At 40.1% G+C, this 15,690-nt stretch overlaps 1 protein-coding gene and 1 long non-coding RNA gene across 4 annotated transcripts in view; both read right to left on the minus strand.

Annotated features, from left to right (window-relative positions):
* The window catches only part of GABPB1 (GA binding protein transcription factor subunit beta 1), a 31,885-nt gene extending 21,418 nt beyond the window's left edge, over positions 1–10,467 (minus strand). For 2 of the 3 annotated variants that reach the window (XM_075207932.1, XM_075207931.1), the window contains exon 1: positions 10,239–10,466. The gene's annotated coding sequence lies outside the window, so the exon portion shown is untranslated. Of the gene's footprint in view, positions 1–10,238 lie in introns of all 3 variants that reach the window. The other variant, XR_012691257.1, reaches the window with a different exon arrangement.
* Positions 10,468–13,827: 3,360 nt separating this feature from the next.
* LOC142151866 (uncharacterized) lies at positions 13,828–15,225 on the minus strand. The gene is made up of 3 exons (XR_012691258.1): positions 14,289–15,225; positions 14,121–14,201; positions 13,828–14,030 (listed from the first exon to the last, which is right to left on the minus strand). It is a non-coding gene; the product is annotated as an uncharacterized LOC142151866 (long non-coding RNA).
* Positions 15,226–15,690: the final 465 nt, after the last annotated feature.

Below are 15,690 nucleotides of genomic sequence, written 5' to 3' on the forward strand. Positions count from 1 at the left end.
TACCCTATGCTGAGCTCAGGGCCCTTTCTTTCATATCTGGTGGGAATGTCCAATTATTCAGAATTTATGGGACCTCACTCTGCATATCGTTCACCAGGCAACTGGGGAATGGGTCCCCAGGGAATCTTGAAAGATTTTACTTAACCAGCCAATCCTGGTTTTAGCAAACCGAACGGCCGCTTATCTGCACACATATGCCAGGCATCTAAATTGCTCATTGCCCAAGCTTGTAAACAACCTGCTCCTCCCTTGAGAGCTGAGCTTCTCAACTGCATATGGTACATTTCTTCCATGGAATACATTACTGCCCTTCTGAACAACACTATGGGGTAAATGTATCAAGCTGAGAGTTTTCCGGCGGATTTGAAAAACCAATCAGATTCTAGCTATCATTTATTTAGTACATTCTACAAAATGACAGCTAGAATCTGATTGGTTGCTATAGGCAACATCTCCACTTTTCAAACCCGCCGGAAAACTCTCAGCTTGATACATTTAACCCTATATCTAAGTACCAGGCAGAGTGGACTCCTTGGTTCCACACATACCATGCTCCGGTTCCCAGGAATGCTTGATTAAGACACCCCCCCACCCCTCTCTCTCTCTCTCTCTCAACGCTCGCCCTGCCTCATACAAAATGTAAAACCCTGTTTCAATCTAAAGATTATTCCTCTCACACACATTTGTTTATCCACTCCTAGGGGTAAATGTATCAAGCTGAGAGTTTTCTGGCGAGTTTGAAAAGTGGAGATGTTGCCTATAGCAACCAGATTCTAGCTATTATTTTGTAGAATGTACTAAATAAATGATAGTTAGAATCTGATTGGTTTTTCAAACCCGCCGGAAAACTCTCAGCTTGATACATTTACCCGCTAATCTGCTAGATATAAAAGGACAGAAAACAATTATCTTACAATGTCTGTCAAATTGCAATACTGGTATTCGGTCATCATCATCTATTTATTTATAAAGCGCCACTAATTCCGCAATAGCTCAAAGAATTTCTTTATCTAATCTGTGTGAAGATATGAATGTTTTATATTATGACATAATTATGTGTATTTCTGATGTAACTACAATATACTTTATTTATGAACCTGCTAAACAACTTGGACAGGCTAAATCTAGCCATCATCACCAATCATTCAGCTTATTATCTTGAGTTTGCTGCACCTGTCTAACGAACCAATCAGTTTTGTTAAGCAATTCATTACTTGTGTAAAAAGACAGAAAGGTGCTTCAGTCAGCATTGACACATCCCTGCAGAAGCCCGATATAACTGGGGCGAAACGCATTGGATTATTTACGGATAACCTTTCAAAAGAGTGTGCATGTGCGCACATCGAACCCCGGAAGAAGCCAAGACTTCATCGTATGGCATGATAGTCACAGGGGAGGTAGAGTCTTGGGGAGACAAACACCGAACAGGGAAGCTACCCCGCTATGAACTTTAAGTTTACACTTGTTCTGGACTGAATTTGTTCCTGGATACTGTACACCATTACTTACAAGGGGACTATTATTTAAATGGCTGCAGGATTTTGGGTGGGGTGAGGAGGACGAATCACAGACCCAATTTCTTGATTTTCATCCAGAATTTTGAGAGAAAAGGGCTCTGTCTAGGCACTACCTTAGGAAAAATGTTCCCTGTGTGATAATGTAGCTTTAAAGATGGCAGCTGTCAGTGGAGAGATTGGACAAAGTACTGAACCCAGATACACTAAACATACAGGCCTCTAAATTGTGCTTAATGATCCCTATGCCTAGCAGACAGAAAGAGCATAACACACCATGAATACAGCAATTACCAGTTTTCACCATTCATATTGCATCGTGTACACTGAAGATATTAGCATATTTTAGGCCAGCTGGTGGAAGAGTGTTTTGAAGACAAATATAAACATTTTAGGTATATTATTTGGCTCAAATATACAAAGGCTTTTACATATCAGGTGTGCAACCTGGGCCAAGAAAAAGGTTAGGAACATTATATAGGATTATGCTTTAGGACCCATGGCTCAATATGAAATGAAGAGATACAAATATAGTCATTGTGCAATGCAAACATTCATTTTAGCATTTCTTTGTTGTCTATATCTTTTTCATCAGCTATGCCAACCCTAACGTTACTTCTGCATGATCAATCGGCATGTATGTAAGGTATAGTGGAAAAAAATCACAACAGCTAACCACCGCGCGCGCGCACGCACGCACGCACACAAAACTACCCAAATGTCCTTTGTATGTATTTCCTTTTAACTTGTTTTTCATTTTATTATTGCCCCACAGGCCAAGATGGCAAATTTAATTTTTCCAGAGTTGTAGTTCTAGATTGTATAAAATAACTTAAAACACATACATACAGAAAAGAAATAAATAAATTATTATTTTATTACTTACCTAACAGAACCTATATAAAACACATAGGCCCCGATACATTAGGACACGTATCTGCTGATTTTGAGCATAAATCAAAATCTTTTGCCTGGATAAAGAGAGTATGCGAAACGAACATCGACATTTGCCTCGTTATGTTTAATTAAGGGATCTCAAGCCACACCATTATATTACCATTCTGACCTGAATTTGTCTATAGGAAGAATGATTATCTCACAGCCATGAGTAGGCTAGATAGAGCTACCTCTAATATGTCACAGCTGTAACAATAAAGACAGACTGCAGACAATATCATAGCAGTCAGAAATTCACTTAATTGTTAACTTACAGCTACGATCTGCAGCTGACCTACAGACAAGACATCAATTTGATCATTTACCAACTTAACTATCTTAAGAAACATAATAATCAGCAATGTGCCTAGAAAGACAGTAGGTTGTTGCAGTGATCATATATAGATAATTATAGGCAGATTATTTGCCTTATCTACAAAATAAGCATTGGAAGGTCAAATTATAATATATTAAATGTGAATTCTCAAAAACCAAACAAAAAAAACCAACCCTTTTTGAAAAACATACTAGGATATGATTTCAGTAATTCAATGATATTCTTAAAGACTACTTCTACGGTCAGGAATGGGTAGATAATAATAACAGGAGACCCTTTGCATAAAAATAGGTTTATTGCAATAATTAACATACATAGGTTTATAGCATTATACAAAACTATTAAGATGTATTGATTTAATAAACATAGCGTGGTGACATTGCTACCATTTTAAATCACTATTTTATCACATTGGATCACGATCACTTAATTAGGGTTTAACTATTTCGCAACTGCTGACATTCAGGAAATTATAGGGAGTCCTTTTCCTTTCTTTTTTAAATTGACCTCAATAAAGTGTTTAGTTTTAATTGCTGTTATAACAAGTTTCACAAGTACCCCTTTATTACGTTTCTCCTTCTTTTTGCTTTCTGAAACTCAGTGTATATTACATGTTTAGGGTGTACCATCCGTTAACTAATATTGGCTTATTAAAGAAGAAAGACAACATAAACGGGATCATGACTACCCAGTGCGGTGGTATTCACTCTGGTACTAACAGACCCTATATAAACAGATGGGACCTGTTTCATTAGGGTATGTATCTGTTGATTTTGACCGTATCATACTCAAAATCACTCTGCACATGATCAGAACCAGCAGATACGGCCGGCAAAAGGGCACTTACTACAGCCTAGTATAAAGAGGAGTGATTGGGGCAGGGAAGGGGTGTGTGGCCGTAGGCAATCTACAGTGAGAGCGTGCTGAACTCAACTGCACGCAGCCACGGCCGTGAAAGTAACCCTGTCTTTCTGCTGTATCTCTTGCTCCAGCTCTGGGGCTAGTCTAAGTTTGCAACGGGTCAGCCAATCAGCTGGCGCCGACAGGTACAAAGGCACCTGCACCGCCTGTGTACTACAGCAGCCCTGCACCCAAGTTCAACAGGGCTCTCGTTGCTTGACGAATTCAGATGCATGCAAAACCAAAATATGGGAGTGAAATCCTGAGTGCGTGTTGCATTCAGAATGTGTGCCCTAATGAATCAGGCCCATTGTCTCTCTATATTGAAGTCAGATATTGATAATGGGTTTGTTTGGTTTTTTTAAACACATGACATACACTACATGGCCAGAAGAATGTGGACACCTCTTCTGTTTAGTGCTGTATTTCCCAAACCCAGTCCTCAAGGACCCCTAACAGTCCATGTTTTCCATATCTCCTTCCTTTAGCACAGATGTATTCATTACTGACTAACATACTATGAAAGGTGGTATAATTATTTCACTTGCGACCACGAAAATCTGCACTGTTAGGGGTCCCTGAGGACTGGGTTTGGAAAACACTGATTTAGGAGTATATTTAGTAAGCTGCGGGTTTGAAAAACTGGAGATGCTGCTAATAGCAACCAATCAGATTCCTATTTATTTAGTACATTCTACCAAATGACAGCTAGAATCTGTTTGGTTGCTATACGCAAAATCTCCAATTTTTTAAACCCGCAGTTCAGTAAATATACCACCTTGTGGGTTTGGCCATTTCAGCAACACCCATTGCTAACATTTGCATAAAATCAAGCATACAGCCATATAATCTCCGTCATCAAACATTAGCAGTAGTAGAATGTGTCACATTGAAGAGCTCAGTGACTTTCAATGTGGCACTGTCATAGAATTCCACCTTTCCAACAAGTCAGTTTGTCAAATATCTGCCCTGCTAGAGTTGACCATTCAACTGTAAGTTGTTACTGTGAAGTAGAAATGTTTAGCAGCAACAGCTCACACACGAACAAGTAAGATACACAAGCTCACAGAACAAGACCACTGAGTGCTGAAGCTTGTAGTGCATAAAAATCATCTGTCCTCGGCTGCAACACTAACTATTGAGTTCCAAGCTGCCTCTGGAAGATACATCTGCATAAAAATTGTGTGTTGGTGGCTTCATAGTTTGGGTTTCCATGATCAAGCTACAGCACAAAAGACTCAGCTCACCATGAACAATGCCAAATGTCGACTGGAGCGCTGTAAAGCACACCTCCATTGGACTCAATATTTGGAGTAACTAATCACGCTTCACCATCTGGCAGTCTAAAAGACGAATCGAGGTTTTGTGGATCCCTGGAGAACACTTCCTACCCGAATGAGTAAATGTAAAGTTTGGTGGTGGAGGAATAATGGCCTTGGCCCCTTAGTTTACAGCATACAATGACATTCTAGAGTCTAGACAATTGTGTGCTTCCAACTTTGTGGCTATAGTTTAGGGAAGACCTTTTCTTGATTTTTATCTTTTCCCCGATTGTAAAAGTGGTTTAACTAGTCTATGGAATATATTACAGTTGGTAAAGAAATTGATATTAAAAGACTGGCGGACATCTAGTGATCCAATCCATCAGTTATTTAATTTACATCTGTCACCTACAACCAGTGGATGCATCCATTTTGTGCAATGAACTAATAATTACAGATCCACTAACTCATGAACTCAGGCAGTGCCAGCAATGTCACTGGTTCTTAGCAAATTGATATGCTACATACTGGTTCAGCTCACCAAATGAATGTTTCACTGTGTGGGTACCAGGTCCACTTAACAAAATAAACAATTTAGACATAGGCCTAATAAAGGAATCGATACATGTTTATATAAAAACAATGCCCAACAACAGGTTTACTTGCCATTTGCATTTTAAAAGCATACTTTTATATTCTCTAGGTGACTTGTACTAGCATATGAACTAATGATTTCTCTGACAAATGTCTCTTGAATGCAAGCACTACTCTGATGCTGGAAGCAATGCTTACAGCACTCTACTCATTACAAATTCTTAACAACCTTAGTGTAGGTTAAGCAAAATCAATATCCTTTCAAAGGGCTTGACAAATCTGGTCACAATGGCTCCCAATTCCTGCATGAATCAAGACATTTGTCCGCCTCCTCTGAGTACTGCAGTGTAATACTATGCTCAGAAGAAAACATTTAGCGTACGCGGTAGCAGAGAGCTCTGTACTGAGACCGCTCTTCTGACTACCAACACTGGCATCTAATTGACACCTTAGAATGCTGTGTGCACGGCCTTCCTTTTGGAGGGTCAGATTTAAACTTGCTCAGAAGGGAACTTAATCAAGCGGGAGCAGACCTCATGGTGGCATGAATATACTCAGAGGGGAACAGATGTATGATCAGTTACCCTTTAGACATATGATGGGGGCTGGGTGATGAGGGTAACATTATGCAAGGAGCAGATGACAAGGAGGGCAATGGGGGCTAAATGGGCAGTCATGAGGCTGAGAAGGTGGGGACATGTGAATGGGATTAAGAATCAGAAGCATAAAGAATGGATTTGAAGGGGACACAGAATCAAGATGATTCAGGTGGGAAAAGAGTTAAAGGTGGTAGTGGTGGTGTATAATGTATGTTAGAGTGGTGAGCTGCATGTAAAAGGGGCTGTGTATATGGCCTGTTATTTATTAGCAGATACCATATTTAAATGTTTTAAAAATTGCCTGGTTTCTAATTTTCTTGGCTCGCGTGTACAATGTAAAATATTTGTAAAGTCCTGTCCTTGTTTTTCTGTGACTGGGATGATAAATATAATAATGCAGCTGCACAGTTTATACATTTTAACAGAATGATCACATCCCATGTGTATTTAAAGATAACTATAGTCTCATTATTTTTTTTTGGTGACCTTTAATTTAATGTGCAACAGCATAACAATGTAATACAATATTTAAATTGTATTCCTGTAAAAGTTCATACTCCCTAACGGTAACTCCTTATTTGGTAGATCACCATTTATTTACCCATATCAAATTATTAATGTTCCAAAACGTGATTTTCATCAGCTATTGCCCCCTCTAGTGATGAGATTATGCAGTGCAGTTAATGTTGTCTTCTGAATCTCCCATTTCTCCATCATGTTATCCAGGGCAAAGGCTCTTACCACCTGGAATTGTTTGTGTGAAGAAAAAGAAAATGCACGTGCAAACGGTATTTTAAAATGTATCTAAATGCTATCAACCTCATTTATGTGTAAAGTGCCACAAAACTCTGCAGCACTGCATAACTGGCACAACAAAATACAAATCATGCAGACAAACAGAACATGTGCATACGAAGTTGATGAAGGAGATGCAGATGCAAGACAGAGTAGAGAGCGGTCTGCTCGCGAGATTTTGCAATCTATGCAATTGATATGCACTGGCAGCAACTGCTTCCAGAATGTAAATGGTAGTTTTTTCCATTCACTTCAACAGCCCATTAATTTCACAAGGCCTACCAGCGTGTGCGCTAGAAACCCCATTTAAAATAAATGGTGGAAGCTCTGTAGCCACCAGTGTTCCCTTCCAAAAACGACCCAGACAGTCTGTGCGGGATCCCACTACAATGGGGAAAACAAATGTGGGATTCCACTGTTATAATGAAAACCCCCCACTGGCTGACAGGCTTGGCTGGTTCCCAGTAAAACAGTGGGATAACAAGTGTGGGTTTCTTCTGCTATAGTGAAATCCAGCACCCACTATGAACAGGCAAACCTACAGCATGTATTGACTCTGTCATAGTAGGTACTAGATTCTAGCTAATCAGCACATGGCTAGAATCAATGACTTCCAAGCCCACTTTTGTGGCAAATTTGGCACCTCTGTCATCGCAGAATAAAGGAAAGGGATCCAAAAATAAAGAATAGGTTAAAATATATGTATTTTTAAAATAAAGTTACTCAAAACCTCACTCACCAATTAATGAAAAACAAAAATATTTAACACTGAGTCTGAGGGAGTAAAATGAGTTAGAATAATTGAGCAGTGAGATGTGTTGGGGCTAGAAAGAGATCAACTAAGCTCTGGTCAGATAAAATGAAACAAATGTAGACATTCACTTAGAAACAGGGAATGGGTGACATAAAATAACTACTGCAACCAAGTTGTCATAAATATTAACAAAATTTGTTATGACACATGCACGCCCATTACAGTTGCACATGGATCAATGTGTGTGCGCTTTTTGACTATTATCCATCATCTTTCTAATCCCTCCTCAACGCTCCCAAACAGGGGGTAACACCACAAACAGTTACAGGGGGCTCAATGGAATACATTTTGTGCAGTGTTAAATATACTAGTATAATGCACAAAATCGATACCAGAGGGTACTAGGCCTTAGGAGCATTGTCCGTCAGTTTCAAAAAGGAATGAATGGGAATGCATTTTAAGCTGCCCTATCTCCTGGCTGGAGACAGTACATACAGCCATTTTCCAGGGCTCTGTCAGACTTGTAATACAGAACCAGCAAATCAATTAAACTAACGATCTTTTAAGGGCAGGAGAGGAAGGGGCTGTGTGTTGGAGGGGGTTAAGAAGTTCTGGTTTATTTCTAGTCCTCCTGATCATCCCCCATCAATTTCTGCTGGGGCTGGAAGAGGAATGGAAGAGCCTCAGGAAACATGCCTGCACAAAGCAGGCCCCAAGCTGAATGTTTTACTGGATGGTAGTGCAGCTTAAAACATATTTAAAGAGCAGAAAACACATTAAATATGAAGAAACATCCTCAAAGTAACCCTCCCTCTTAGCATTAACAATAAAAGTACAATATACTATCACCCTACATTAAAACAGCGAGGTCCAAGCATGACTCATCTCACAAACATTACATTAACAAAATGACAACCTATACTGTAAGCCAACAGGAAAAGTGACAAGTGAAAGACAAAACGACAGATTTCTATGGAGCAATTTTCCTATAATTGACTTCTGCAGGCCCTAAATGTTGGATCCTGTATATAACTGTTCATTTCAAAAGTACAGCATTTTATTTAGCTTTTCCTGGAGAAAAGACCACAGCAAAAAAGGTTTCTAACCATAGCACTTAAATGCAAAAGCCCTGATACAGAGTTATGTATGGAGACTTGGAGCTAGTGATTATACACAACAATCACTAGCTCTGAGTAGCTATTCATTACAATGTGTCAGTGCTTCAACAATTACACACTGTACTTACAAATTCAGATGTGTGACATTAATCTTAATGATTGTCTCACATGATCTGAAGAGGTATAACAACATTAAAACAATTTTATCATCACCGTTACATTTATTTTGAATAGCACTGCACAATAAATAAACAAAAAACTCCATCTAATGCAACATAAACATTTTGAGTAAACAACTATAAAATTTGTGATTACTATCTCCAAATATATGGCAGTGGGTTGCACTACATCCATTCATTTCAACAAACCATTCTTATGTTCCCAAGACTTCTTTGGGGAACAACATGGAACATAGCTACTTAGGGCTTGTCTGAAAACAATGTCATTACTTGTATAAAACTTTATTCACATAACAATAAAAAAAAATGCTGCTTGCCTCATATATGATGTCATTTTTTTTGAACAGAGCACCTTTTACATGGATAACTAAAACGAAATAAATAGCTGACACTCTTTCAAAGCATTTACAGCATAGAATGAATGACTACCAATAAATTATGAATTTAAGTTACAATGGATAAGAGCATTAGATATTGATTTATACAGAAACAAACACTATATATATATATATATATATATATATATACTTGCAGAGCTATGGAGGATCAACTCTACAGTACCATTGAAGGAAAATGGTCACCTATGGCTTAGGGGAATAATAAAAAAATGCACTTCCAGCATATGACTAACCATTTTAATTCCCTAAATCCATTTTTGGGATGTCCCTACACATGAAAATCAATAATTGCAATGTATATCCCTGTATTGCATGGTCGATTATCAGCATGGTTGTAAAATGGGATACGTTGGCGACAAATAGATTGTATTTTAATGCTGTGAGCAAATATGATCCCTGAATACATTGTGCACCGCAGACTGTACATAGAGCCAGGCAGAAGCCACTAGACATGTAGATGAGGGGGCACAAGCCCCCAGCCATCGGTATGATGTGTATATAAGGTGTAGGGGGGGAATGGGGTCGTTGTATGGAGGTAACCGGGGGGGTTCCCGCCTGATTTGCGGTGGGGAGCGGTGAGGCCTCCATTGCCGCCACTCATCACACAGATCATCCCTTCCCGCCGCACGTTCCCCGGAGCCCGGGGTTCGCCCAGCACAGCCCCGTGTCCCCGGAAACCTGCCGACTTTAACGCAATAAACAGGAAATCGTTCGGATGATCTGGGTTCCGGGGGAAGTTGAATTATTTTTTACCACAGAAGAGATCAACTTCCACATCCGGTAGGGCCCGACACCCAACACTGACCTGGAAAAGATTCGGTAACCTGACAGAAATGCGCTCACTCTACCTACCGTGCCCACCGTGGCTGTGCCGACCACCCAGGTCTCGGCTGCTCAGCGTTCGGCTGAGGAGCTTGTAACTGAACCGACCCGGTTTACTTCAAATGCCGTCTCATCGGCGCCGAAAATCCTGGAAGTAAAGTCCCCCGCGTTGTGCGCGGATGTGTACTATGATTTAGCTAGGGGGCGCATCACCACCACTCACGTCGTGGATGCGGATTTTGAGTAGAGTACAGTCTTTGTACTTTATTCAAATAGTTATTTTGAAAAGTGGTATTTGAAGGGTATACTATACATTTATAAATCAATCATCTCCACAATGTTATAAGTAAGTTTTGGAAAAAAACACATAGTGGCGGAGGGATACTTGATTTAAGGCAGTGACGTCATGAGATTACCGCATGCGCAGTGAGATGCCTAGAGGTCTGGGGTGGAACATTAGTTTATAGCCTGCGTGGGGTCTGGGTATTGTAGCCTCAGTAGTCTGGTGTCCTGCAAGTCAGCTTCTACATAGCCCTAATTGTGAATTTATTATTGGCTGCTCTTAAACTAAGTTCAACAAAAATGTCTGGCATTGGATGATTACCATTGACAAGACTATGTAAAACTTTTAGTTCTAAACAATATACTTGTCTGTAATGTAAATATGTTCTCTCAATACATGCACATGTATGCCACAATTTCTTTTCGAAGTGTTCCATACTGGAATCCATATTACACACAAAAGTATACACAACATAACATTACTGTTGTGTTAATTTTTTGGGGAATTTTAATATGGTGCAGAGAATCCATTTAGTTTTGAGTTCTAGACCCTGAAAATCTCAAGGTCTTGGGAAGCCCAGCAGCTGTATACACAGTTGGTCCTACCCTATGTAATGTCTTCCAACTCACCGTATTACATATGTAACAGTATTACATATCAAATCCCGACCATGGCCTTATCTGTGAGAAGTTTGTATGTTCTCCCCGTGTTTGCCTAGTCTCTGTGTGTGTATGTTAGGCAATTAAGACTGTAAGCTCCAATGGGGCAGGGACTGATGTGAATAAGTTCTCTGTACAGCGCTGCGGAATCAGTGGCGCTGTATAATTAAATGGTGATTATGATATGACCGTCTAAACCTCACCAACACAGTGTTGCAACTTGTGTTTTCTCTAAACAACAATGATGTATAGGAAATTATCCTATTCAGTTGAATTGCATATATCGTGCATGGTGGAAGTGGTTAGCACTTCTGCCTCACAGCACTGGGGTCATGAGTTTGATTCCCAACCATGGCCTTATCTATGTGGAGTTTGTATGTTCTCCCTGTTTTTGCGTGGGTTTCCTCCGGGTGCTCCGGTTTCCTCCCACACTCCAAAAACATACTAGTAGGTTAATTGACTGCTATCAAACTGACCCTAGTGTCACTCTCTATGTCTGTGTGTGTGTTGGGTAATTTAGACTGTAAGCTCCAATGGGGCAGGGACTGATGTGAGTGAGTTCTCTGTACAGCGCTGCGGAATTAGTGGCGCTAAATAAATTGATGATCTGGCAGATGATTGCTATCAGCCTGTGTGTGTTTTCAGTATCTCAACTTACGCTGGTGCACTGTGCTGGTAATTTTTGTTAACTTTACCCGCATCTAGTTGGAAAAATTTGCTATATACGCTAAGTGGTAGATTATATCCAACACCTTTATTTAAACATTCCCATTTGTTACCATATATGCTCAAGATACAGCTGACTACAACACTGCATCATCTCTAAATGTTAGCTACTAATTGCACTGGAGTGAAAATCTATGCATGCTGGGTATTTGAAAGCCTATGGCAGGGGTGGGCAAACCTGTCCTCAAGGGCCATATCCAGTTCATGTTTTTAGGATTTCTGTCTGTAGAAACAGGTGGGATAATTACTGACCCAGCCAAATAGATTAACTCAGCTGTACATGATTAAAGAAATCCTAAAAACATGAACTGGATATGGCCCTTGAGGACAGGTTTGCCCACCCCTGGCCTATGGCATAGAGCCGTTATCTTTTCTTTTCATGTACAGTACTGAGGAATATGCTAGCAGCAGTGGTTGAAGTGGAAATTTAGAAGAGATGGTATGGAAAATATAAGTGAATGGAATGTGATAGTTTTACAATTAAAGCAGTAGGGAAAGTGGCATTATGGCATACCACCATATACCAGTCCACTTGAACCACTGGCTAGTAGTATATAAAATGTAATAGAAATGGTGTTCCGTTTCTCTTCTATCATGGGAACATTATTAATCTCTTATGAAGCGATGGAAATAAATATTATTTTTTAGGGTGTGTTCTAGCTCAACACAAGCACTGAGTATGTGCCCCTGTGTAAAAACCCTTAGGCCTATGAAAGCAAAGAGTATACTCAAAGCTTCCCTACAGCGATTTGTACTATCATCATCAGCATTTATTTATATAGCGCCACTAATTCCGCATTGCTGTACAGAGAACCCATTCACATCAGTCTCTGCCCCAATGGAGCTTACAGTCTAAATTCCTTAACGCAGACAGACAGAAACACAGACAAGGGTCAATTTGATAGCAGCCAATTAACCTACTAGTATGTTTTTGGAGTGTGGGAGGAAACCCACGCAAACACGGGGAGAACATGCAAACTCCACACAGATAAGGCCGTGGTCAGGAATCAAACTCATAACCCCAGTGCTGAGGCAGAAGTGCTAACCACTAAGCCACCGTGCTGCCCACAACTATGTACATAAAGAGCATGGAAAGCCGCTATTGGACATTAATATATATCAATATCTGTGTTATTGAGCTGAATAATATACATGAAATAACTGGGGTATATATAGTTAAAAAATATGCTAGCAACTGCCGATTGTACTGCAGGGAGTCACCTCCATATTCTTCTTCCTGCTTCGAGGCCGGATGGTCACCTGATCACACTTCATTGGAGCTGGCCTGGTGTGTGTCTTGAAGTTGGCTCTTGATTGACTCCCTGGGGTATATTTACTAAACTGTAGGATTGAAAAAGTTGAGATGTTCATTATAGTAACCAATCAGATTCTAGTTGTCATTTTGTAGAATGTACTAAAGCTGGGTACACACTACATGGTTTTCGTCCAATAATCGGCTCAATCAGCCGACATACGACCGCTCGTTCAAAAGTCGGGTCAGTGTGTGCAGTGACACGATGGTCGAAAGTCTGCCCAGATTTACGATTGTCGCCTCATTTGGTTGGTCGTACCGTTTAATATTTTCGTTCCAATCTCGTTTCCGTTGTGCAGTGTGTATAAACTTCCGACCGATCCACAACAATGCTCCGATTCTTCCTCGACCTGGGGGGCATGAGTATGTAAATTTTTTTATGTCTGTCCCAGTCCCACGTGGTGCGAAATCCGCACATCACTGACTTGTGTTTTGTATCGATGTATATTGCACCTGTCTGGCTGCAGACCATTACACTTGTATAAAGCACGTGTGTTATTACCCTTTGCGTCTATGTTAGCAATGTATTCATATTTACTCTTTATAAACTTTAACCTTTATAACCTATTAAAGTTATATTAACCTTTATTAACTTATAATTGTGAAGTACCCAGAATAAACCACACAGTGTTCATGCAACATTTTTATTGCAGGAAAAAGGTACAAAATTTTTTACACACACACAACTGTCTGAAAGATCCGCATGAGAAGTGAGCGCGCCCATACCAATCAGAGAGCTGAGTACTGCAGAGTATTTTTTTAGTATTTTTAAAGGTGCTACTGGTTTGTGGCAGAACAGGTCTTGATGTCGCTTGGGTTTCTATTCCCTTTGTTTTCTTTATCTACGATACAAGGAAATAAAAAAATGTTTACCATTTAACTTCTATATCTGTAATTTATATTCAGCTACATAAATACTCTCATTTTCTCACCTTTCACACTGCTCGAGATCAGTTTATATTTTGGTCCCTGTGGTGAAATCGCAATAATAGCGGGTTTAACCTCCATACATTCTGGAAAACAGGTGCCATTTTGGTTATTATAACGGTACAGGTATGTGCCCAAAGCATTTGGTTGTCTACACACGTTCACTGAAATACCTTTGTGTAGAACTTCTTTAGTATAGTTTTCTTTTTTAATTTTTTCTTGTTTGATAACAGGTGTAACATTAGTGGTATCAGTAGTATCTAAACAGGCCTTCTCACCGTTAATTCTTTGTTCTGACATAAAAAAATTAGGTTACAAATTAGTTTACATTGCTTTATGTGACATTAGAATGAAATAAAGTCCTTCTAACAGGTACACTACACGTGCTACTGACCCTTTTTAATGTCGTTGTCGTCCTGGTCCAGTACTTTGACCATCATCTCCACCTCTCTTGGGCTCATTGGATTTGCTCTTTGCTCTTCTTGAGTATCCCCATCCCCCACCTTAACTTTTCCAACATTTTTTGGCCCTTCCAGCACCATCTCTGACTCTGTCTCCGTCTCCATAGCTGCAACCCCCACTGACACCTCCTCACCCGCAACCGCCACCGACACCTTCTCCTCAACCTTAACACCCACTGACACTTGCTCACTCGCCATCTTCTGACGCTCCTCTGTGCCAAACAGGTTCCTCTGTCATTTTATACACTCAGACATGGGCGTTTGTTTCTGCTGTGGACCAATCAGCGATGATGCACGCCGAGAATGGGGCATTCCATTACATACGAAGGGATTTTATTATAAGGGAATATTCCTTGCATTGCACTTTAGCAGTTTAATGTTTTTCTAAATTTTATGTATGTTACTAAACTTCTATTTTATAGGAATAAATGAAGAGACAGTGTTGCCTTCTTTTTATGCAGCTTGGGTGTTAACTATAGCGAAAGCTCTGCCCCTATATGCTAATGTAGTTGGTATCTCGTTACATTTCCCGCAAATGTCGCTGCAGTGTGTACAAAATTAAAATCGTTGTTCACGACAACATGGCTGTAAAAAGTCGCTAAAGGGACGTCCGCCCTTCCTTTTATCGTCCTAAACAAGGCTAGTGTGTATGCAGTCCATGGACCGAGCGATCGGACCATCGATCGCATGTAAAATCGCTCGGCATAAAAAGTTGGTCGAAATTTCTGTAGTGTGTACCCAGCTTAAGTAAATGATAACTAGAATCTGGTTGCTATAGGGAACATCTCCACTTTTTCAAAACCGCAGTTTAGTAAATATACCCCCCTGTCCTTATGGAACAGGAAGTTGTTTTGCCTTGTTGCGGGTGATGGTGTTTTTTCAATGCTGCTGTATGTCTAACCGAGAGATCCATTGGACATTAGGCCACTGAAATCTTGGACACCCAGCTTAAGACCCTGAAGCAAGTGGTTGGTACACAATGTTTCTGTCAGACTAACCGCTCAGGAAGAAGTTGTCAGGATAACTCAGGCTTCTAATTATGCTGTGGTGTAACCCATAAACAACCTTATGGATCAGTTCTCTGGAGAACAGAAATGTGCAAACTTTATTTCAA

This window comes from Mixophyes fleayi, chromosome 4 (genome assembly GCF_038048845.1).
Source record: "Mixophyes fleayi isolate aMixFle1 chromosome 4, aMixFle1.hap1, whole genome shotgun sequence".
Classification (NCBI taxonomy): Eukaryota; Metazoa; Chordata; class Amphibia; order Anura; family Limnodynastidae; genus Mixophyes; species Mixophyes fleayi.